We start from the raw sequence: 23,162 nt of genomic DNA, 5'->3' as shown, positions 1-23,162 counted from the left end.
AGAAAGGAAAAGAAGAAAGGAAGGAAGGAAGGGAAGGAAGGAAAGGAGGGAGGGAAGGAATAAAGAAGGAAAAAAGAGAGGGTAGGAGGGAAAAAGAAGGGAAAGAAAGGAAGGAAAGAAGGAAAAAGGAGAAAGGAAGAAAAAGAACTTTGCAGGTCCTTTCTTTGAGCCTTTGCACCTTTACTTATGGTATTTTCCAACCCAGGTGACATGTCCTTTTCACCTTTTTTCTCCCTACTTCCTTATACAAATTCTCCAAGCACTCTATCTAGTCATTGTACCCAAACATACACTGTTCCCATAACAGTTTTGATCACATAATTTCCCTTCTCTAGAATACCTCCTCTTCTGCCTAATTCTTATGCACCCTTCAATATTCAGTTAAATTCTCACAAGTGATACTGATGAGGGCTGGGAGGGGGCGTTTACAGGAACTCTGTAAGACTGGAATTCCCTGTGTGGACCATCTGGAGAAGAATTCACTGACTCAAGCATTGTTGAGGTCAACATAAAGATTTTCTATACTTTTCAGAGGGCAAGAGTTCTTAGGGAACCTGCAACCTTAGAAGGGTACAGGTAAAGTTTATATAGGATATTCTGTAGTATCACATATGCCAAGTATGCTAATTAGGTGATTCAGAGTGGGATTAAGGAGTGGTTAGTTCTTAAAGGAGCATGCACTTTTGGTATCTACTGCACAGGTATTTTACCCCAAATTCATCAGGAAATAGCCAAGGAGGGGCTATATGGAGGTGTGATTTTAGGCCTGAAATGTCCCTAAGTCAACTAGTAGTCAGGATTAACTCAGGAAATACCAGGCTGCTCTCATCAATGTCTTGTTAGACAAGATAAATGTAAGGGAGTATAGGTATGTGTAAGTCTAGGATCCATATGATTGGTCAGTGAGTAATAAATGTCGTTATGACCCAGTGCACAGCCAGTTCAGCCAGTACACAGCTGGTTCAGACCAACAAATTCTACAGGTGCAGCTGGCTGCTGTATCAGGAAGGGAGATAACGGTTGTTGCTTGCGAAGGCTGTCCTTGGACTGGGGAGAAACTGCCTGGGATAGATGGTGTTTTGAGGATAGGGAGAAATGTGATTTTTTAAAGACAAATGTGATTTTAGAATTGGGGTCCAACCACATGTACCCAAGCACCCCATCCACCACCACCCACAGCGTCCCGTGATACTTACCTGTAATTTTACACTGCCTCTTACCTCAGTTGGTTGCAAATTTCATGAGAATAGGAATCATGTCTATATATTTTTTTGTACCCATAATCCCTTTCACATTTGTTGATTGAGTGAAGCACAGGTTTGACCTTGTTACTCCTGTGCTTAGGAAACTCTGGTGGCTCTTTCTTGCTTCTAGGATCAAAAAACAAATTCCACTAAGGGATATTTAAAGCCCTTCATGACCTAACTGCAACCTGTTTTTCCAGAATGATTTCTCATTATTCCCCTGCACACCCTCTATGTTTCAGCAAACTTGCTTAATAACAATAGCTAACATTCATAAAGTGATTTATAAATACTATCTCCTACTATCAATTCTGGGAGGTAGGTACTATTATGATCCCCATTTCACAGACAAGGAAACTGAGGCAGACAGAGACTAAATGATTTGCCCAGGATCACTCAGCTAGTAAGTGTCAGAGGCTACATTTGAACTAGGTCTTCCTGCTAAATATCTAGGACCTTGACCACTGTGCAGCCTAACTGCCTATGCTATCTGTGCTTACATGAATTACTTACTGTTCCTTGCACAGGACATTTTATCTCTTGCTTGCATACCGTTGCACAGGCTGCCTGTCCTCTAAGCCTGGAATTAATCAAGAAGCAAGAATTTATTAAGTGCCTTACTATGTGTCAGTTCTGGGGATACAATGAAAAAAGTGAAACAGTATCTGATCTCAAGGAACTTGCATACTAATAGGGAGGATGACATGGGAGTATATAAGTATGTATTATAATTAGAGTTAGTTTATTGCCTTGACATAACTGGCTCCATTTTGTGGTGGGCCACTATTTAGGGATGAAATGTTTTGATGCTTGTTTTATATACTTTTTTGGATAGTAAGATAAGCATAATTGTGGTATAAATAACTAGTAAACTGTGGAAGCCCGAAAAGGACAGAGAGACCACCAATGAGAAAATTTAGTAAATAGCCTTATTCTTGAGTATCAGTATGAGACACGCTTACTGGGAAACCCTAAGAAATTAGAATGGCTTGTTTCTAGTGGGTTTAATATTTTTATTGTCTAATAGATATAAACTAATAGATACACAATATAAACTGATGTTTGCATATATTTTAATAAAGTTTGATTACTGGTTTTGAGAAGCATATTGTAATTATTTCCATTGCACTAGTTGGCATAAGTAACGATAAATCGGTTTTGCAGGTTCACCATACATTACTAGGCTGCACAGGATAGGTAGATAGAGAGACAGACAGATAGATGTATGTATGTATGTGTGTATGAATGTATTGTGTGTATGTACATATACACATACATATAAATATACACAAAATTAGGTCTAAGAGGGGCTACAGTGGCATGAGGGGAGCAGGAAAAGACTTCATGTTGACATGAAGCTTGAGTTGCATCTTGAAGGGAAACCCAGGGATTCCAAGATGACTGAAGGAATGCATTCTAAGCATGGAGGATAGCAGTGCAAAGTGCAGAAATAGGAGTATCGGAGTATTGTGGGTATAGAGCAGCAAGAGTTCAGTATGGCTGAATGAAGAGTTTACTAAGGGGAGTAAGGTATAAACAGCCTGGAAAGATAGAGATGAGTCAGATTATGCAGAGATTTAACTATCAAAGGAGGAACTTGAAATGGAGCCGATAGAGTTTATTGACAAAAGGGGTGACAATTAAGCCTATGATTTAGGAAAATCACTTAGGCAACTCAATGGAGGGTGGTTTGAAGTGGGGAAAGGCAGGGAGACCAAATAGAAAGCTATTGTAATAGTCCAGGAGAGTGGAAATGAGGGCCCAAACCAGGGTGGTGGTTATACGACCAGGAGGAGGGGACATCTGTGAGGCATGTAGTGGATAAAGAAATGGCAGAATTTGGCAGCTTCCTCAATGTGTGAGATGAGTAAGTGAGAGTGAAGAAAGGATGATGAGCAAGAGGTTTTAAAACTGGGTAAATGAGAGGAAAGTGTTGCCCTTGACAGTAATAGAGAAGTTTGGGGGAAGAATGGTTGGGAAAATAATGAGTTTTAATTTGGATATATTGGTTTGAGCAGCTTACAGTTTGAAGTGTCCAATACATAGTGAGAGGTGTGGGATTGGAGCTCAGTAAGGAGACTAGGGCAAGATATATAGATCAATGAATGAATGAAAAGGCATTTAGTAAGGGAATGCTATGTATAAAGCACTATACTAAGTGCTGAGGCTACAAATAGAATAGTAAGACTGTCCCTCGTCCCAAGCAGCTCGCATTCTAAAAGACAGAGAAAAAACAAGTATGTTTCAGGTGCAAGTAAGATGGAAAGTCCCAATGGTCCTTACAATATAGCCACAAAGCAGGTGGTAATAATCTTCTTCAGTGTTATTTTAATTAAGAAGAATATATTCATTGTGTTCTTCCATGTTCATGAATTCTAAAATTCCTTTATCTGATCATGACCTGTTGTCACTTCACCCCTCCAAACCTGGTTCTTTGACCTTTCCTTGACCTCCAGTGCTTCCACCCCTGAATTCTTTCTCCATCCACCTTGACCCCTTGATGAGCCAGTTCAACTCTACTATCTCCTCTTCTCTCAGAGTCCCTTGTTCCCTTTTCTGATCACTAATCTTGCTCTACCAAGTCTCAGCCTTGGATTATTTGCACCACCTGTTGCTTTACCTTCATGTTACTGAACAGAGATGGAGAAAATCACAAAACCATGATGACTGGGTTAATTACAAATTTATATAATTATAATCTCAAGTAGACCTTTATTTCCATGAGGCAATCCTTTTAGATATTTCTTTTCAGTTCACTATTCCATGTATCCCCATCACCACAACAGCTTTTCCAAACTTTTTTTATCCCTTCTCAAACTTCCCATGAATCCCCCTATCCACACTCTTTCAGTTGAGAACCTTGTCTCATTTTTCACTGAAAAAGTTGATGTCATTCACAAAAAGCTTCCTCTTCTTCCCTCCTTTCATATTGTTCAGATGCCTTCCTTTTTAAAAAAAAAATATTTATTTTAATATTCTTTTAAAATTTTGAGTTTCAAATTCTCTCTCTCCCTCCCATTCTCTACCCCATCCACTGAGAAGGCAAGCAATATGATATCAATTATACATATGAAATCATGCAAAACATATTTCCATATTAGTCATATTTTTAAAAATAGTACTTTTTCCAATATATGTAAAGACAATTTTTAACATTCATTTTAAATAAAATTTTGAGTTCCAAATTTTATCCCTCTCTCCTTTCCTCTCCCCTTCCTAAGATGGTAAGCAATTTGACATAGGTTATATATGTGCAATCATGTGAAACATATTTCCATATCAGTCATGTTGTGAAAGAAGTAGCAATTTGCAAAAAAAATTTACAGATTTTAAAGTACAAAAAAATAAAGTGAGAGACTTCTACTTCAATTTCGACTCAGAGTTCATCAGCTCTCTTTGTATTATAAGTCCTTCGGAATTGTCTTGGACCATCGTATTGATCAGGGTAGCTAAGTCTTTCACAGCTGATTATCATTACATTTTTGCTACTGTGCGCAATGATGTTTTTCTCACTTCACGTTGCGTCACTTTGCCATGTTGTTTTTGAAACCATTCCTTCCTCTCCTCATTTCTTGCAGTGCAGAAGTCCTCCACAATCGTGCACCACAACTTGTTCAGTCACTCCCCAATTGATGAGAATCCCCTTGACATCCAGTTCTTTAGAATTAGAAAGGAGCTGCCACAAATACTTTTGTACATATAGGTCATTTTCCCTTTCTTTGATCTCTTTGGGATAAAGACCAAGTATTGGTACTGCTAGATCGAAGAGTATGTACAATTTTATAGCCCTTTGGGTATAGTTCCAAATTTTTCTCCAGAATGGTTGGATGAGTTCACTACTTCACTAGCAGTTCATTAATGTAGCAATTTTTCCCTCATTCCCTCTAGCATATGTCATTTCTGATAGGTGAGAGGTATTACCTCAGAGTTATTTTGTTTTCCTTTCTCTAGTCAGCAATGATTTAGAGCATTTTTTCATATAACTATAGGTAGCTTGGATTTATTTTTCTGAAAACTGACTGTTCATGTCCTTTGACAGTTTACCATTTGGGGAATGGCTATTATTTTTGTGAATTTGACTAGTTCTGTACTCAGGTTTTATATTCAGGGTATTTGAGGAATGAAGTCTTTACTGGAGAAACTTAGGGTAGAAATTTTTGACATTACTTCATTGTCTATGGTACCTTTTAACAAAATATAGTCTTCATGTTTATCTTTTAATTAGATCTATTTTTTATTTTGCTTTATCTGAGATCATGATTGCTATTCCTGCCTTTTTAAAATTTCATCTGAGTCATAATAGATTCTGCTCTTGCCCTGTATTTTAACTCATTGTTAGCATTCATTAATTTTTATAAGATTTTGAGTTCCAAATTTTTCTCCCTTCCCTCCCCTTTTCTGAAAATAGTAGGCAGTTTGAAATAGTTTATATATGTGCTATCATATAAAACATATTTCCATATTCATCACAGTATTGGACAAAGAAACAGATCAAAAGTTAAAAAAAACACCATGAGAAAGAATAAAGAAGGTAAAAAAAAATATGCTTCAATCTGCTTTCAGAGTCCATTGGTTCTTTGTTTGGATATGGATAGTATTTTCCTTCTTGAGTCCTTTGAATTTGATTTGGATCATTGTGTTGCTAAGAAAAGCTGAGTCATTCATAGCTGATCATGACATGAAGTTGCTGATAATATGTACAATGTTTTCCTGGTTCTGCTCATTTCACTTTGTGTCAATTCATACAAGTCCTTCTAGGTTTTCCTTTGTGTGTCTCTGTTTCAAGTGTGTTTCTTGTAAGCAACATATTGTAGGATACTGGTTTTTGACCCACTCTGCTATCCACTTCCATTTTATCGAGAGTTCATCCCATTCACATTCATCATTATGGTTATTACCTGTGGTTTTCCCTCCATCATATTCTTCCTGTTGGTCCTCTCTCTTTTTCCACCTTTTCCCACCTCACCAGTGTTTTTCTTCTGTCTGCCACCTCCCCGATCTGTCTTCCCTTCTGTCAGTCTCCACTCCCTTTATTTAATCTCCTCCCATCCTACTTCCCTGTTGGGTAAATTAGATTTCTATATTCATCTTATTGTGTGTATTATTCCCTCTTTGAGCCAATACTGATGACAGTAAGGCTCAAGCAATACCCATAGCTCCCCTCCCATCTTTCCCTCCATTGTAATAAGTCTTACTCTCCTCTTCATGTGATAATTTACCCCATTCTACTTCTCCCTTCCTTCTGCACCCATTTTACTCCTCTTTCTCATGCCTTATTTTTTATGTCATTCCCTCAAATACAGCTTATAGCCGTACCCTCTATGTTCACTCTTTCTATCTGTACTGTTAGTGACACAATTTTTAAGAATTACAAACATTATCTTCCCATGTAAGAATGTAAACAGTTTAACTGTATTGAGTCTCTTCTGTTTTCTTTTCCCTTTTTATACTTCTCTTGGGTCTTGATACTAGAGGACAAAGTTTTGGTTTAGTTCTGGTCTTCTCCTTATGAAAGCTTGAAATCCTTCTATTTTGTTGAATGTTCATTTGTTTTCCCCTTGATGTATTATGCTTACTTTTGCTGGGCAAGTGATTCTCGGTTATAGTCCTAGCTCCTCTGCCCTTCAGAATATCATGTTCCATGTCCTCTGATCCTTAAATATTGCAGCTGCCAAGTCCTGTGTGATCCTGATTGTGACTCTCTGATATTTGAATTGTTTCTTTCTGGTCACTTGCAGTATTTTTCCTTTACCTGATAGTTCTAAAATTTGGCTATAATGTTCAATAAGGGTTTTATTTTGAGATCTCTTTCCTGAGGTGATCAGTGGATTCTTTTAATGACTACTCTGCCCTCTGGTTCCAGAACATCAGGGCAGTTTTCTTTGATAATTTCTTGAAAGATACTGTCCAGGTTCTCCTTTATTATTATGCCTTTATGGCTTTCAGGTAGTCCAATGATTCTGATATTATCTCTCCTGAATCTATTTTCCAGATCAATTGTTTTTCCCATGAGTATTTTACATTTTCTTCCATTTTTCATTCTTTTGAATTTGTTTGATTTATTCATGATGTCCCATAGAGTCATTGGCTTCCACTTGCCCAATTCCAACTTTTAAGGTGTTGTTTTCCCCAATTGGCTTTTATACTTTTTTTTTTCTACTTGGCCAATTGTACTCTTGAAGGAATTGTTTTCTTCAGTGGACTTTTGTATCTCCTTTTCCATCTGGCCAATTCTACTTTTTAAGCAGTTTTCCAAGCTGCTGAGTCTTTTTTCATAATTCTCATGCATCACTTTCATTTCTTTCCCCATTTTCCTTCTACTATAATGTGATTTTAAAGGTCCATTTTGAGTTCTTTTGTGAATTCTTTCTGGGCTTGAGACGACTTCCCATTTTTCTTTGGAATTTTGCTCATATATGTTTTGACATTGCTGTCTTCTTCTGAGTTTGTGTCTTCCCTGTCACCATAATTTGGTCAGATTTTTTTTGTTGTTGTTGTTTTCTGCTCATCCTTTTTTCTTTCTTTCTTTCTTTCTTTCTTTCTTTCTTTCTTTCTCTCTTTCTTTCTTTCTTTCTTTCTTTCTTTCTTTCTTTCTTTCTTTCTTTCTTTCTTTCTCTCTCTCTTTCTTTCTTTCTTTCTTTCTTTCTTTCTTTCTTTCTTTCTTTCTTTCTTTCTTTCTTTCTTTCTTTCTTTCTTTCTTTCAGATTTTAGCTCTGCTTCCAGGGTGGAAGGGACACTGTCTCTGACTTCTTTTGCTAGTGACTGCAGACCCTGACTGTTTACCAGATGCTATTCTAATCTTGCCGTGAGGCCCACAGGGGACTCTTATGTCTGGTGTTGTGCTGGGGGTGGGGTTGGGATGGGAGTTCACTGGTGCTGCTGGAGGTCATAGGGGTCTGGTGCTGATCTGGGGTTCTAGTGGCATGTGCTGAGGCCAGATGGGCTTTTTCTGTGTTTCCCCAGGGCTACACTGAAGCATATGTAGGTCCAGCTTCTGGAGGATGTCTGCCCTGAGCAATATTGAAGCACTTGGGGGTGAGGCCACCACAGGATGCCTGCTCACTTGGAGCTGTGGGAGAGCACATGGTGGTTCTTGGAGCTGGAGTCTGCCAGTTGCCCTGACTATGCTAAGGTACTTGGGGTTTCTGGTGTTGACCTTTACCTGCTCCACCGAGTTGGGGCTTAGGGTCTTCCACTTGTTTGCTAAGGTGGGGTTTGCTGCTGGCTTGCTAGGAAGCTTCCTGTCCTGGAATGCATTCTTCTTTTATCCATATGAGGTGGACCTTTCTCACTGACCCTCCAAGACTCCCAGACTAAAAGACCACTCCATTTTTGTGCTGGCTCTGTTGTTCCAGGATTTGTACTGGGTTTTTTTTTTTTTAGGGTTGGTTGGTCATTTGGAGGTGAATATGGGAGAGCTATAGTGATTTACTGCTTACTCTACCCACTTGACTCCTGAAAGTAGCCACCAATGATGCTGTAATTGCCAAATCTAATAGCCTTTTCTCTGCAGCCTTTGGCACATTCAATCACTCCTTTCTCCTTGATACTTTCTTCTCTCTACAGCTTCATGACACTGATCTCTCCTCGTCCTTCTGATTTCAGAGTGATTATCAATAGTAACTGTTGCTGTTTCCCTCCCAACCTGATGTCTTTCTTTTCTTTGCCTCATTAAAGGGGGTATGCCCTGGCTACTTCTTAAACATACCTATTCAATGAATGGGCATTACCTCACCCTAAGTGAGTTCCTGCATAGACCTTGGCCCCTAGGCCAAGATCTCCCAGTGCATCCTGGATCATCTCCAGTCATTCTGGATCACTGGATTCAGATGGCTCTGGAGGAGAAGTGAGGCTAGTGACCTGCACAGCCCTCCCTAACTCAAAACAAGGTCAAGTGCAAGTCATGTCATCATTTCTCTTTGGCAACAAAGGATGAACACAACAACAGCAACAATTCTTTGCTGAATCTTCATCCTGTTCATACCCACTAGCCATAGGTATCTCTCAAGGTTCTGTCCTGGGCCCGCTTTCTGTTTTTTCTGCTATACTGCTTTGATGATCTTTGATGATCCCATAGATTCAATTTTCATCTCTATGCAGATGATTCTCAGATCTCAGATAAGTATATTCTACTCTAACTTCTCTCCTGAACTTTAGTCTCACATCTCCAGCTACCTGTTGGACATCTCTAACTGGATATCCAATAGAAACCTCAGGCTCAAAGATATCATTACCTTTCCCTCAAAACCCTCTCTTCTTTCTATCTTTCTTGTTACTGTTAAGGGCATCATCATCTTCCCAGTCACCTGAGCTGGTAACCTTAGTGTCATTCTTGTCTCCTTACTCTCTCTCATCAATTAGTTTTATCAAGTCTTGTCATTTCTACATTTCTAATATTCCTCCTAAGGCCCCCCCCTTCTCTGTTCTGACACTATTAACCACCTTTGTCCAGGCCCTCATCACTTCACCCCTGGAGTACTGCAATAGCCTGCTGATTGGTATTCCTGCTTCAAGTTTCTTATTCAGTCTTCTACCCAACTATCAGACTGATCTTCCTGAAGTGCAGAGCTAACTATGTCACCCCCTCTGGATTCAATAAACTCAAGTACTTCTTTATTCTTTGTTTGGTTTTTGAAGTCCTTCATAAGCTGACCCTTCCTATCTTGTGAATCTTCTTAAACCTTATTCCCCTCCATGTACCCTGAAATCCAGTGACACTGGCCTCTTTACTGTTCCTTAGGCATGGCACTCCATCTCCTAACTCCTGCATTTTTATTGGCTGCCCCCATGTAACTGTCTCCTTCCTCATCTTCAATTCACAGCTTTTTTCGTTCCTTGAAGACTCAGGTAAGCTCCCACCTTCTGCAAAAAGAATCTTTTCCTGGTCCTCATTAATCTTGGTGCCTTCCCTTTGAGATTATCTCCAATTTATCTTATATTCATCTTGCTTGAACATTGTTATTTTTTATCAATTGTCTCTCCCATTAGACTGTGAGCTCCTTGACAGCAAGAATTTTTCTTTTTGCCTTTCATGGCATCTGCAACACAGCATTGTGTCCATCACACAGTAAATACTTAATAAATCCTTGTTGACTTGCCTTAACTTCATTGGACCATTTGATGGTTCCAAAGACTTTGGTGGTAAGGTCTTTTTTTCCCTGGCTTCAGTAGTTGTGGCTGCTGAGGAGATAGGGGCTTTAGCATCTGTAAAGGCAGTCATCAGGTTTCAGCTATAGATTTATTCACCTGGACAATTGTTTTAAGGGGCATATTGGATAAAATGCCTGTTGTTCATGGGAGTGCTGCAGTTCCCAGGGTTCTTAGACTTGTCTATCTTTAAACATCAGTTATCATTTGTTGGTGATGATAGTTGGGAGGGCAGACTCTACAATGGTTTTTCCCTTGGATGATGGCTGTAAGAGGTCATACTAAAAGGAGGATGTGTGATCTGGGGAGTGCTACTTTTCCTAAGACTTTTGGGTATAGGATACTGGGCTCTCTCCTCTAGAGTGTCAGGGAAGCTAGTGGTTAAGGTAGTAGTGGTAGTCTGGATTCTCTGGAACATACCACCTCCTGTCTTTCCTTCAGTATTCCTAGCCTGCTTTCCCCATCCTTCAGTAGCTGGTGGTGGTCAGCTGGTATTGGTGGTGGTAGAAATGGTGGACTCCTTCTCCAAAGTGGTTGCTTCCATGGTTGATGGTTGTGGGAGGGAAAAGAGAAGGTGTCTGATGAAAGTGTCTTGGAGATGGGCTACACTACAATGAGTAGGCATTATATGGAAGATGAATTAGCAGAGGTGGCTGAAGAGTGGTCAGATAGGCAGGGGAATCAAGAAAGAAAAGTGTTGCAAAAGTCCAGAGAGAGTTTCCAAGAGAGTGTGGTCAATACTGTCAAGTGCTACAGAGAAGCCAAAGAGCTTAAGAACTGAGAAGAGACAATTACATTTGGAGATTAATCGTTAATTAGTAATTTTGGAGAGAGTGATGAGATTGGAAGTCAGATTTCAGGGAGAGCAAGAGGAAAGGAAGCAGAGGCATCTCTGAGTTTAAATAGCTTTTTGAAAGAGCTTGATCAAGAAAGGTATGAGACATATAGGACAATAGCCATCAGAGATGATAGGATTTAATGAGGTTTTTATTTTTTGGTTGTTGTTGTCATTTTACAAATGGGAGAAGCATGTGCATGTTTGTAGGCAACAAAAGAGAAGCCAATAGATAGGGAGAGATTGATGATAATAAAGAGAGAGGGAATGATAGTAGGGAGGGAATGAATTTACTGGAGAACACCAGAAAGATATAGTCAATGATATGTACAGATAGAGGGGTTAGCACTGACAAGAAGGACCACCTCTTTATCAGAGACAAATAAAGGAGGAAATGATGTGGAATGATATTAAGGGATTGTGAGAAGATCAAGAGGGGTGAAAAAGGGGTTCTTGGCTCATAACATTTTTTTAAAGGCAAGACCCTCAACTGAAGGAGTGTGAGAAAGATATACTGTTAGAGACTTGAGGAGAAAAAAGGGTTACAACAGCCATTATGAAGTGTAGGATCCTTACTGTTGTGAGAACCCATTTAAAATTTCATAACATAAATTTGTGGTGAAGCTAGTTAGTAGGACTGCAAGATGTCCTCTAGTTCTGTTCAGCAACATAAAAGTAGAGAAGCACAGGACATAAATGGTGGGAGTAAGCCAGGGTTAGAGTTTAACATTCTGTGAGTCATTGATAGAATATGGGAGCAAGAGGTTGAAGGGTAGAATTGAACTGATTCACTAAAAGGTCAAAATTGAGAAAGGATGATATTGTAGTTCAAGTGGGGGTTATAGTCTGGAAAAATGCTGAGGGGTGGAGAATTTATAGATCACAGGAGGATGAAGAAAAGTTTGAGAGGAATAGAAATGCATGGAGTTTAAGGAGATAAAACAATTTCAGAGTTCTTGATCAAGGGTGTGGAGTCCTTGAGAGAGAGGGCAAGATCAAAAGGGTAACCATCTACTTCAGCTGCCAAGATGGCAGAATAAGGAAGGAACCCTCTGAAGCCCTCTCAAATTCCCTTGTAAACAACTAGAAAACAACCTCAGAATTGATCCAGGAGCAAGAAAGCAGCTTATCAGCACAAGATGAAAGGTCTAGCTCACTGGGCAGGGAGGGGACTGAGATTCAGGGGCAGCAGCAGTTGCCAGCCTCACAGCAGCAAGGTTCCAAGTTTGTGGCAATCCAGCATCAGGGCCCCACCCTTCTGCAAGCCAGTAGTCTCCTAGGTAAGTGAGCAGTCTGTGCAAGACAGTAAGGCCCTACTCTCAAAACAAGTCACCAGTAAGGCCTTGACCCCATTGCTGATCACTAGTGAAGCCTCATGCAAGGGCTAGCCATCAGCAAGGCCCCACCGCTAGGGCCATCAGCAGGGAGACCTTGTTTCCATAGCAACCCAGCAGCAAGTCTCCTCCCCACCCCCCAGCCTCTCCTCCTGGGAGCCAACCAGGAGCAAGATCTTTCCTCCAGGGTCAGCCACCAGAAAGACTCTGTTACCATAGCAACCCAGCAACAGGGTCCCATCCCTGGAGCAGACCAACAGCTAAACCCCATATCCAGGAGAGGCCAATGAGAAGGCTCCCCCCACCACCCCAGTACAAGCTGAAAGGGAAGTCTATCTTCCACAGAAAGCAAGCAGTTAACCCCTGAAACCCAGTGAAAGTCAGCCTTAAGACCCAGGGCCTCAGCACAAAAACTTGAGATAGTGCAAAAGCAGAGACTGAGTCTGACATAAAAACACCAAACCACCAAAAAAGGCAGAAAAAAATGAGCAGAAAAAAGACAAAAAAAGAGCTTGACTATAGAAAGCTACTATGGTGATAGGGAAGATCTAGGCTTGAATTTAGAGGGGGACAATATTGCCAAAATGGCTACATGTGAAGCCTCAAAGAAAAATGTAATTTGGTCCCAGAAAGAATTCCTGGAAGAGCTTAAAAAAAATTTAAAAAGCAAATTAGAGAAGTAGAAGAAAAAAATTGGGAAAAGAAATGAGAATAATGCAAGAGAATCATGAAAAAAGAGTTAATAACATAGGAAAAAATATACAAAAATTTGCTGAGGAAAATAACTCCCTAAAAAATAGAACTGGCCAAATGGAAAAGGAAGTACAAAACCTTACTTAAGAAAATAATTCCTTAAAAATTAAAATTGGAAAGTTAAAAACTAATGATTCTATAAAATATCAAGATATGATAAAACAAAATTTAAAAAGTAAAAAAAAAATAGAAGAAAATGTGAAATTCTAATTGGAAAAACAACTGACCTAGAAAATAGATCTAGGAGAGGTAATATAAGAATTGTTGCACTACCTAAAAACCATGATAAAAAAAACCAAACAAACCCTGGACAACATCTTTTGAAAAATTATCAAAGGAAACTGCCCTGATATATTAGAACCAAAGGGCAAAATAGAAATTCAAAGAATCCATTGATCACTACCTGAAAGAGATCCCCAAATGAAAACTCCCAGTCAATTCCAGAGCTTGCAGATCAAGGAAAAAGTGTGGCAAATAGTCAAAAAGAAACCGTTCAAATATCATGGGTCTACAGTCAGGATTACACAGGATTTGGCAGCCTCCACATTAAAGAACTGCAGGGCTTAGAATATGATATGCCAGAAAGCAAACGAATTAGGATCACAATCAAGAGTCACCTTCCCAGCAAAACTGAACATAATCTTTCAGGGGGAAAAATGGATATTTAACAAAATAAAGGACTTTCAATCATTTTTAATTAAAAGTCCAGAGCTGAATAAAAAATATGACTTCCAAATACAAGATTCAAAGGAAACATAAAAGGTAAAAAAGAAATAAGAAAGACAAAACATAAGAAGTTCAATAAGATTAAACTGTTCATATTTCTATATGACAAGTTGTAGCTCTTAACACCTTTATTAGTATAAGAGCAATTAGAAGAAGCGTATATAGCCAGAGGGTATGGATATAAGGTAATTTTGATGGGATGATACCCCCCAAAACAAAATAAAGAGGTGAGAAAGGAAATTATCCCACATAAAAGAGGCATGAAAGAGCTATTGTAATGAAGAGGAAGATGGGTGGTGGTGGTGGTGGGCAAAGCTTAAACCTTACTCTCATCAAAACTGACTCAAAGAAGGAATAACATACACCCTCAATTGGATATAGAAATCTATCTTATCCTATGAGGAAGTAAAAACGGGATGGAGATAATAGAAGAGGAATGGGGACTTGTAAAAAGCAAGGTATACTAGGGAAGGTAATGGTCAGAAGTAAAACACTTGTGAGAAGGGAAAGAGTGCGGAGTAAGAGAAAGAGGGGGGAAAACAAGCAAAAAATAGCATGGAAGGAAATAGACAGTTGTCATAACTATAAATATAAGTGGGATGAACTCACTCAAAAAATGGAAGTACATAGCATAATGATTAAAAACCAGAATCATACAATATGTTGTTTACAAGAAACACATTTGAAGTAAAGAGATAAATAAAGGATAAAGATAAGGGTCTGGAGCAGAATCTATTACGCTTCAGTTGAAGGAAAGAAAGTAGAGGTAGCAATTATGATATCAAACAAAGCAAAAGTGAAAATAGAGCTAATTAAAAGAGGTAAAAAAGGAAACTATATCTTGCTGAAAGGTACCATAGATAATGAAGTCATATCAATACTACACATTCATGCATCAAACGACATAGCTTCTAAATTTTTGAAGGAGAAGTTGGATGAGTTACAAGAGGAAATTGATAATAAAGCTATGCTAGTGGCAGACCTCAACTTTCCCCAATAAGAACTAGATAAATCTAACCAAAAAGTAAACAAGAAAGAAGTTAAAGAACTGAATAAAAACCTGGAAATGTTAGATGTAGATCTTAGGAGAAAATTGGATGGGAATAGAAAGGAATATACTGTTTCTCAGCAATACATGGCACCTCCACAAAAATTGACCATGTGTTAGGACAGAAAAACCTCTCAACCAAATGCAGAAAAGCAGAGATAGTAAATACATTCTTTTCAGATCATAAAGCAACAAAAATTACATTCAATAATGGCCAAGGGAAAGAGATTAAAAAATAATTGGAAATCAAGTAATCTAATCCTAAAAAAAGTGAATAAAAGAACAAATCATAGGAACAACAGATAAATAAAACGACAACAATGAGACAACATACCAAAATTTATGGGATACAGCCAAAGTGGTACTTAGGGGAAAATTTATATCTCTAATTGCTTGCATTAATAAAATAGAGAAAAAGCAGATCAACGAATTGGGCATGCAACTAAAAAAGCTAGAAAAAGAACAAATTAACCTCCTCCAATTAAACATCAAATTAGAAATCCTGAAAAATAAAAAGAGAAATTAATAAAATTGAAAGTAAAAAAACCACTAAACTAATAAATAAAACTAGATTTTATAAAAAACCTAATAAAATAGACAAACCATTGCTTAATTTGATTAAAAAAGGAAAGAAGAAAACCAGATTACTAGTGTCAAAAATGAAGGGGGTGAATTCATCACCAATGAAAAGGAAATTAAGATAATTGTTAGGAGCTATTTTGCCTAGTTTTATGCCGATAAATTTGACAATCTAAATGAAATGGATGAATATCTACAAAAATATAAATTACCCAGATTAACAGAAGAAATAAAATACTTAAAAAACCCAATCTTAGAAAAATAAATTGAACAAACCATCAATGAACTTCCTAAGAAAAAGTCCCCAGGACCAGATGGATTCACAAGCAAATTCTATCAAGCGTTTAAAGAATGGTTAATCTCAATACTATATAAACTATTTTGGAAAATAGGCAAAGGAGTCCTACCAAATTCCTTTTATGACACAAATATGGTGCTGATAATTAAAATAGGAAGAGCCAAAGCAGAGAATGAAAATTATAGAGTAATTTCCCTAATGAATATTGATGCAAAAATTTTAAATAAAATACTAGCAAAGAAATTATAGCAATACATCATAAGGATCATACACTATGACCAGGTGGGATTTATACTGAGAATGCAGGGCCGGTTCAATATTTGGAAAACTAATCAGCATAATTGATCATATCGATAAAAAAAGCCAACAGAAATCACATGATTATCTCAATAGATTCAGAAAAAGCCTTTGACAAAATATGACACCCATTCCTATTAAAAACACTAAAGAGCATAGGAATAAATGGATCTTACTTTAAAATAAGTAATATTTATCTAAAACCATCAGCAAGCATTACCTGTAATGAGAATAAGCCCTTCCCAGTAAAATCAGGGGTGAAGCAAGCATGCCAATTATCACCTTTATTTTTTAATATTGCACTAGAAATGTTAGCTATAGCAATAAGAAAAGAAAAAGAAATTAAAGGAATTAAAATAGGCAATGAGGAAACAAAACTATCACTCTTTCCAAATGATATGATAATGCATTTAGAAAATCCTAAAGAATCAACTAAAAAAAGACTTGAAATCATTAACAACTTTTGCAAAGTTGCAGGATACAAAATAAACCCTCATAAATCATCAGCATTTCTATATATTACCAACAAAGTCCGAACAGTAAGAGAAAGAAAGAAAAATTTCATTTAAACAACTGTAGACAACATCAAATGCTTGGGAGTCTATTTGCTGAGACAAACCCAGGAACTACATGAACACAACTATAAAACATTTTTCATACAAATAAAGTCAGATCTAAGCAACTAGAAGAATATTAATTGCTCATGGGGAAGCCAAGCCAATATAATAAAAATGATAATTCTATCTAAATTAATTTATTTATTCAGTGCTATACCAATTAAACTATCACAAAATATTTTATAGAGCTAGAAAAAAATAATAACAAAATTCACTGGAAGAACAAAAGCTCAAGGATATAAAGGAAATGAATGAAAAAGAAATAGGAAAGAAGGTAGTATGGCTTTACCAGATCTCAACCTGTATTATAAAGCAGTATATATCAAAACAACGTGGTACTGGCTAAGAAAGAGTGCTACGTCGGTGGAATAGATTAGGTACAAATTACATCACAGGAAATGGCCATTGTAATCTAAAATATGATAAATCCAAAGATCCAGGCTTTTGGAACAAAAACTTATTACTTGAAAAGAACTGCTGGAAAAACCGGAAAATATTGTAGCAGAAGCTAGGTATAGGCCAACATCTCACATCAAAATGGGTACATGATTTACACATAAAGGGTGATACCATAAGCAAAGGGAGACTACATGGAATGGTTTATCTGTTCCATTGATGGATAAAGGAAGAATTTAGGACCAAAGAAGATATAGAGAACATTACAAAATGTGGAATAGATAATTTTGATTATATAAAATCTGAAAGTTTTTGCACAAACAAAACCAATGCAACCAGAGTTATGAGGAAAATAGAAAACTGGGGGAGGGGAGGATTTGAAACGAGTATCTCTGATAAAGGCCTCATTTCCCAAATATATAGAGAACTGAGTCAAATTTATTTTAAAAGTGCTCTAAATCACTATTGATCAGAGAAATACAAATTAAAAGAACTCTGAGGTACCACCTCACACCTATCATAATGACTAATATGACAAAAAAGAAAAATGTCGGATGTTGGAGAGGTGGTGAGAAAACTGGGATGCTAATAAACTGTTGGTGGAGTTGTGAACTGATTCAACCATTCTGGAGAGCAATTTGGAAATATGCTCAAAGGGCTGTAAAATTGTGCATACCCTTTAATCTAGCAATTGAATATTATTGTGCTATAAGAAATGACAAGCAGGATGGTTTCAGAAAAAACCTGGAAATCTGTACATGAACTGATGCAGAATGAACAGAACCAGGAGAACATTGTACTTAGTAACCACAATATTCAATTTAAGAATTGTGAATGACTTAGGTATTCTCAGCAATACAATTTCAAGACAATCCCAAAGGACTAGTGATGAAGCATATGATCTACCTCCAGAGAAAGAAATGATATTGATTGGATACAGACTGAAGCGTTCTATTTTTCACTTTCTTTTATTTTTTTATTTGAGTCTTCTTGTACAAAATGACTAATATGGAAATGTTTTGCATAATTGCACATGCATAACCTATATCTGATTGCTTACCATCTCAGAGAGAGGAGAGGGAAGAGAGGGAAGAGAGGGATAGAATTTGGAACTCACAACTTTAAATAAAAATTGGAAAAATTTGGAAAAAATAAATAAAAAAGGAGTAATGTTTAATAAACTAGGAAAGGGAGATTGGGTCAGGTTTTGAAAGGCTTTGAATGCCAAAGAGGATTTTGTATTTGATCCTAGAGATAACAGGGAGACATTGGAAGTTATTGAGTAGGTAAGTGACACCTGTACTTTAGAAAGGGAAGGGAGTAGAAGGAAAGCTGGGGGTGGAGGGGAAGGAGGGGGAAGCCAGAGGTTAAGTGATTTTCCCTGAGTCACATCTAGTAAGTGCCTGGGACCCAATTTAAGCTCTAATCTTCTTGACTTGTGGCCCAGCTTTATACTATACTACCTACCAATATTAGGGAAATCAATTTGGCAGGTATGTGGAGGATAGATTGGAGTGGGAATAGATTTGAAGCAGAGATATTAATGAGGAGGGTATTGCAATAACAAGGCGAGGAGGGATGAGAGCCTGAATTAAGGTAATGGCTATATGATCAGAGGGAAAGAAAAGGATTTGAGATGTGCTATGGAGACAATATTTGGCAACTGATTGAACATGTGGGGTGAATGAGAACGAAGAATTAAGGATGACAATGTGGTTATGAACCTGGGTCACTTGAAGGATGGTGGTGCCCAAGACAGAAACAAAGATATTTAGAAGAGAAAGGGGTTTAGAGGAAAGATGTTTTGATTACATATAATTAAGAAGCTTTAACATGAGTTGAATCAATAAAGATTGAACTATAAAAGAAACAATAAAGTGAGGAAATATCTTTGCATCAAATAACCTCAATGAAAGTTTGATAACCAAGTTATATAGAGAACTGACACAAATGCACAGTTCTAAGACCCATTATCCAATAAGCAAATATCTACAGGATATGAAAAAAAAGCTATAAAAAAAGTATGACCTTCTCTGTGTGTAGCTGAGGATGAATAGAAAAGTAGTTCATGGAAGTTAATCAGATCAAGGAACCTAGAGGTTAGAGTATCTGAGAGAATATCAGTGTATGTGCTGAAGTGCCCTTAAAATGAGGGCAGGCATTAGGGCTGAGAATGAGACTGAATCCACTGAGAAAGTCAGGAGATTGAAAATAGCCACTGGATGCAGATTGGATGACAGATTTGGATAATTTTAACCTCAAAAGAGGAAATGCTAAGGGAAGCTAGGGGGTGCAGTGAATAGAGCACTGACCTTAGAGTCAGGAGTTCAATTCTGGCCTCAGACACTTGACATTTACTAGCTGTGTGACCTTGGGCAAGTCATTTAACTCCAATTGCCTTGCTTTCCCCTTTCAAAAAAAAAAAAGAGGAAATGCTGAGTGATGGTGGCAAAACAAGCATCTAGAAATGGCAAAGGGAGTAAAGAGTATTCTGATTCCCTCACTAGGACCAGTGAATTGGGGAGGGAGGATAACATAAACAAGATACAAACAGTACTAGAAGGGAAGGTTTGTGATGAATGCATTATCATCTGGGTACAGCCAGGTCTTTAGTGAGGGCCAGAAGATGGAAGATGAACCTAAAAGGAAAAGGTTTCAAGTGAAGGGTAATTTGTTTTTTGTAGAGTGGGAGTTCCAGAGGGCACAGTGAACTGGAAGGTATGGAAGGGCACATGGGAGGAGGAGTAATATTGAGGTGATGGGGATTAGAGAACGGGCAACAAGGATTGCAGGGGTCATGGAGGTTTCTCTTCAGTATTTGATATCACAAAAGTATGAAGAACTGAAGGGGGGTGAAATTTGCCACCATTGAGAAATGAGTCTAGACAGAGTAGCAGTTATTGGAAGGAGCTCTGATGATGAAGGAAGGTGAGTATGTTGTTCTCCGGGTGGTCTCACTTCATGATCTCCCCATATTAGTGATCTGGGTGGTCTCTTTCCTCACCTCCATGTTTTAGAATCTAGCTCCCTTCATGACTCAGCTTGAGAGACCTTTCTTGGTTCCCCTGTTATTAGTGTTCTCCTTTCACTCAAACATTATTTATTCATCAGGCTACCTGTTGTTTTCTCAAAAAAAAAATGGTAATCTCCTTTAGGGCAGAGACTATTTTTATTTTTTTTCTTAGTATGCCTAGAGCCTAGCACAGTGCCTTTCTGCTATAGAAAATAACAAATGCCTATTGTATGAGAGCAGTCAGTACAGATGAAAAAGCCAGTACAGAAAGAAAAAGCTTTACGAATACTGAAGAGAATGTGGGAAAATCAGCCAAAATTTGGTGGTAAGATTCATTCCATTTTCTGGGGTTATTATTGTAGAATACAACTTGCTGAGGTATGTTTTTGTGAGGCTTGGAGAGTGGTAGACCTAAAAGAACAAGACTGACACAAAGCAGCTCAATGTATAAGAATGGAGTAAAAGTTGGAGTTAGACCTGAGTTTGAATTCAGCCTTAGACACTTACTAGCTGTGTGACCCTGGTCTAGTCATTTAACCACTCTCAGTCCCTATTTCCTCCATAAAATTGGTGCTGATGATAGCACCTACCTCACAGGGTTGTTTTGAGGATCAAAAGAGATAGTACAGCACCTTAAAGTACTATATAAATATTATTTATTATTATTAACAATGATGATAATGGTGATGCTGATGGTGATAATGATGATGATGGTGGTGCTGGTGTTGGTGGTAATGATGATGATGATGGTGGTGGTGATGTTGATGATGGTGGTGCTGGTGTTGGTGGTAATGATGATGATGATGGTGGTGGTGATGTTGATGATGGTGGTGCTGGTGTTGGTGGTAATGATGATGATGATGGTGGTGGTGATGTTGATGATGACTTCCATGACAATGATTATGGTGGTGGTGCTGGTGGTGATGATAACCCTTGCTAGAGATAAGCTGAAAGCAGGGCAGCTCCAAGAAACCTATCCTTCATTTAGGCTGTGGCAGAGATGACCTTGGACAAAAGAGTCACCTCTACTCAGCACCAGAGAGGTTGGAGGGTGAAGTTTCTATATAAGTACAAAGTGATTATCTGAGTAGTAAGAAGAAAAGAAAACAAATAACCATCTTTCTCCTCACTCCTAGGGGGACTGTGAGATGGGGTGTGAAAGGAAAGAGTAACACCCTCAGGGATTTATCTAGGATTATGCACTGGGACCTCCCAGTTCTGGTGATTTAGTAGCACAGGAACCCGTGTTCCTCCTGTTTTTAGCTCAGCTAAGCAGTTCCCCTTGATCCCACTTGTCAAGTTTGCTGCTTAAATAAGATGTTCATAGTTGAGGATGTGCTACTTGTATCCATCCCTTTCCCCCTTCCCTCCCTGACATTCCCCCTATTTTCCTGCGTAACAGGAATTTGAGTAAAGATAGCACCCTGCTGTCTCTCAGGAGGGAAGTTGGCACCCTTCTGCACATGTGAGCCCTGGAACAGTTTTGATCTCCTCCTTTTTCCCACTTAGACACACCTTGACTGCTCTATCTTTGTGCCTCTATCCTCTTCCCTAGTCTTCTCTGGAAAAAGCAAAATTCTTATTTTAAGGATAGAATTCTGGTCTGGAGCATTCTAATTTAAAAGCTTCCTGGAGTCATTCTTTTTCCAGCTGCTCAGACAACCCAGTCATGACCCGGTGAGAACAAGTAAGCTGGAGACTCTAATGGAGTATATGACAGGAGCCTGGGTCAGGGGAAGTGGCCTGGTGGAGGCTGCAACTACAAAACCTGCCTTTTGATTGATACTACAGACTTGCAGAGCTTCTCCTGAATGGCATATCATGTGATAGACACAAGAGAGTGATTCTATTGGAAGGAACTGTTAGAGCATAGCTTGAGGAGAGAGAGAAAAGATGTGGGAGAGTTTGAGGGTGGAGAGAGAGAGAGAGAGAGAGAGAGAGAGAGAGAGAGAGAGAGAGAGAGAGAGAGAGAGAGAGAGAGAGAGAGAGAGAGAGAGAGAGTTGTTGCTGTAGCAATCTGGAGTTAATGAACCCCAAAGAACAAGGGGGTGGGAGCAAAAAAATGGAGAGTGAGGGAGTGCCTTCTCTTTCTAGGTGAACTGCAGATGGCGCTCTTTTCCAGCATTTGGAGCTTAAACTACTAGGCTCTCCAGCTGCCTGGATCACGTTCACTTCAGCCTTGAGGGTGAAAACAGTGTTTATTTCTGATTAAAAATGACTATTTTTTAATGGGCTTCATTCTTTATTTCTTTTGTCCTCTCCCAGGGCTTGAAAGCAGCGTAAAGCGACATACAGAATCCATTCCAAACGAGCAGCCAAGAGGAGACACGGCAGCTCCCAGATGTTGATGTTTTGTTTTTTTGATATAAATCTTCACGTTCATATGGGAGTTTTCATTGATTCATGTTCCCATCTGCTGAATTTTGTTTTATTTATTTAATATGGCTTTTTGGGGAAATCTTGATATGAAGCTCTGGAAAAGAATAAACTCTGGAAACCATTGGGCTTTTTCCACCAAATTACTGCCTCAGCCCCTTAGTTGGGAGGCTGGGAATTCAGCAGCAGCCCATATCTCCTCCCCTGTGTGGGGCTGAGGTTCCTCCATGAATTAGCAAGCACAGGTCCCTGTTATAGGGGAGAAGCTGTTCTGCATCATCAGCACTATGGGAAGGGAGGTGCCTGCCTGAGCTGGGTCTATGTGTAAACATGGATGTTCAAGTTTGGGTGCCTGTCTGAATTGTTCTGCAGACTAAATGACATGCCATTTTGCCTGGAGAGATGTGTTTGAGTTGGGGGGCGGGGGTGGATTAAAGGAAGAGGGAAAAGGAAGAAGAGAAAGAGAGAGACACACAGAAGAAAGACTGAGGAAAGTAGT

General features: G+C 38.6%; 1 long non-coding RNA gene across 1 annotated transcript; it reads left to right on the top strand.

Annotated features, from left to right (window-relative positions):
- Window positions 1-8,193: 8,193 nt before the first annotated feature.
- On the top strand, window positions 8,194-22,787 carry LOC140525945 (uncharacterized). The gene is made up of 2 exons (XR_011974165.1): window positions 8,194-8,376; window positions 22,553-22,787. It is a non-coding gene; the product is annotated as an uncharacterized lncRNA (long non-coding RNA).
- Window positions 22,788-23,162: the final 375 nt, after the last annotated feature.

This window comes from Notamacropus eugenii, chromosome 1, assembly GCF_028372415.1.
Source record: "Notamacropus eugenii isolate mMacEug1 chromosome 1, mMacEug1.pri_v2, whole genome shotgun sequence".
NCBI lineage: Eukaryota > Metazoa > Chordata > Mammalia > Diprotodontia > Macropodidae > Notamacropus > Notamacropus eugenii.
This window is presented reverse-complemented; position numbering and strand designations above follow the sequence as displayed.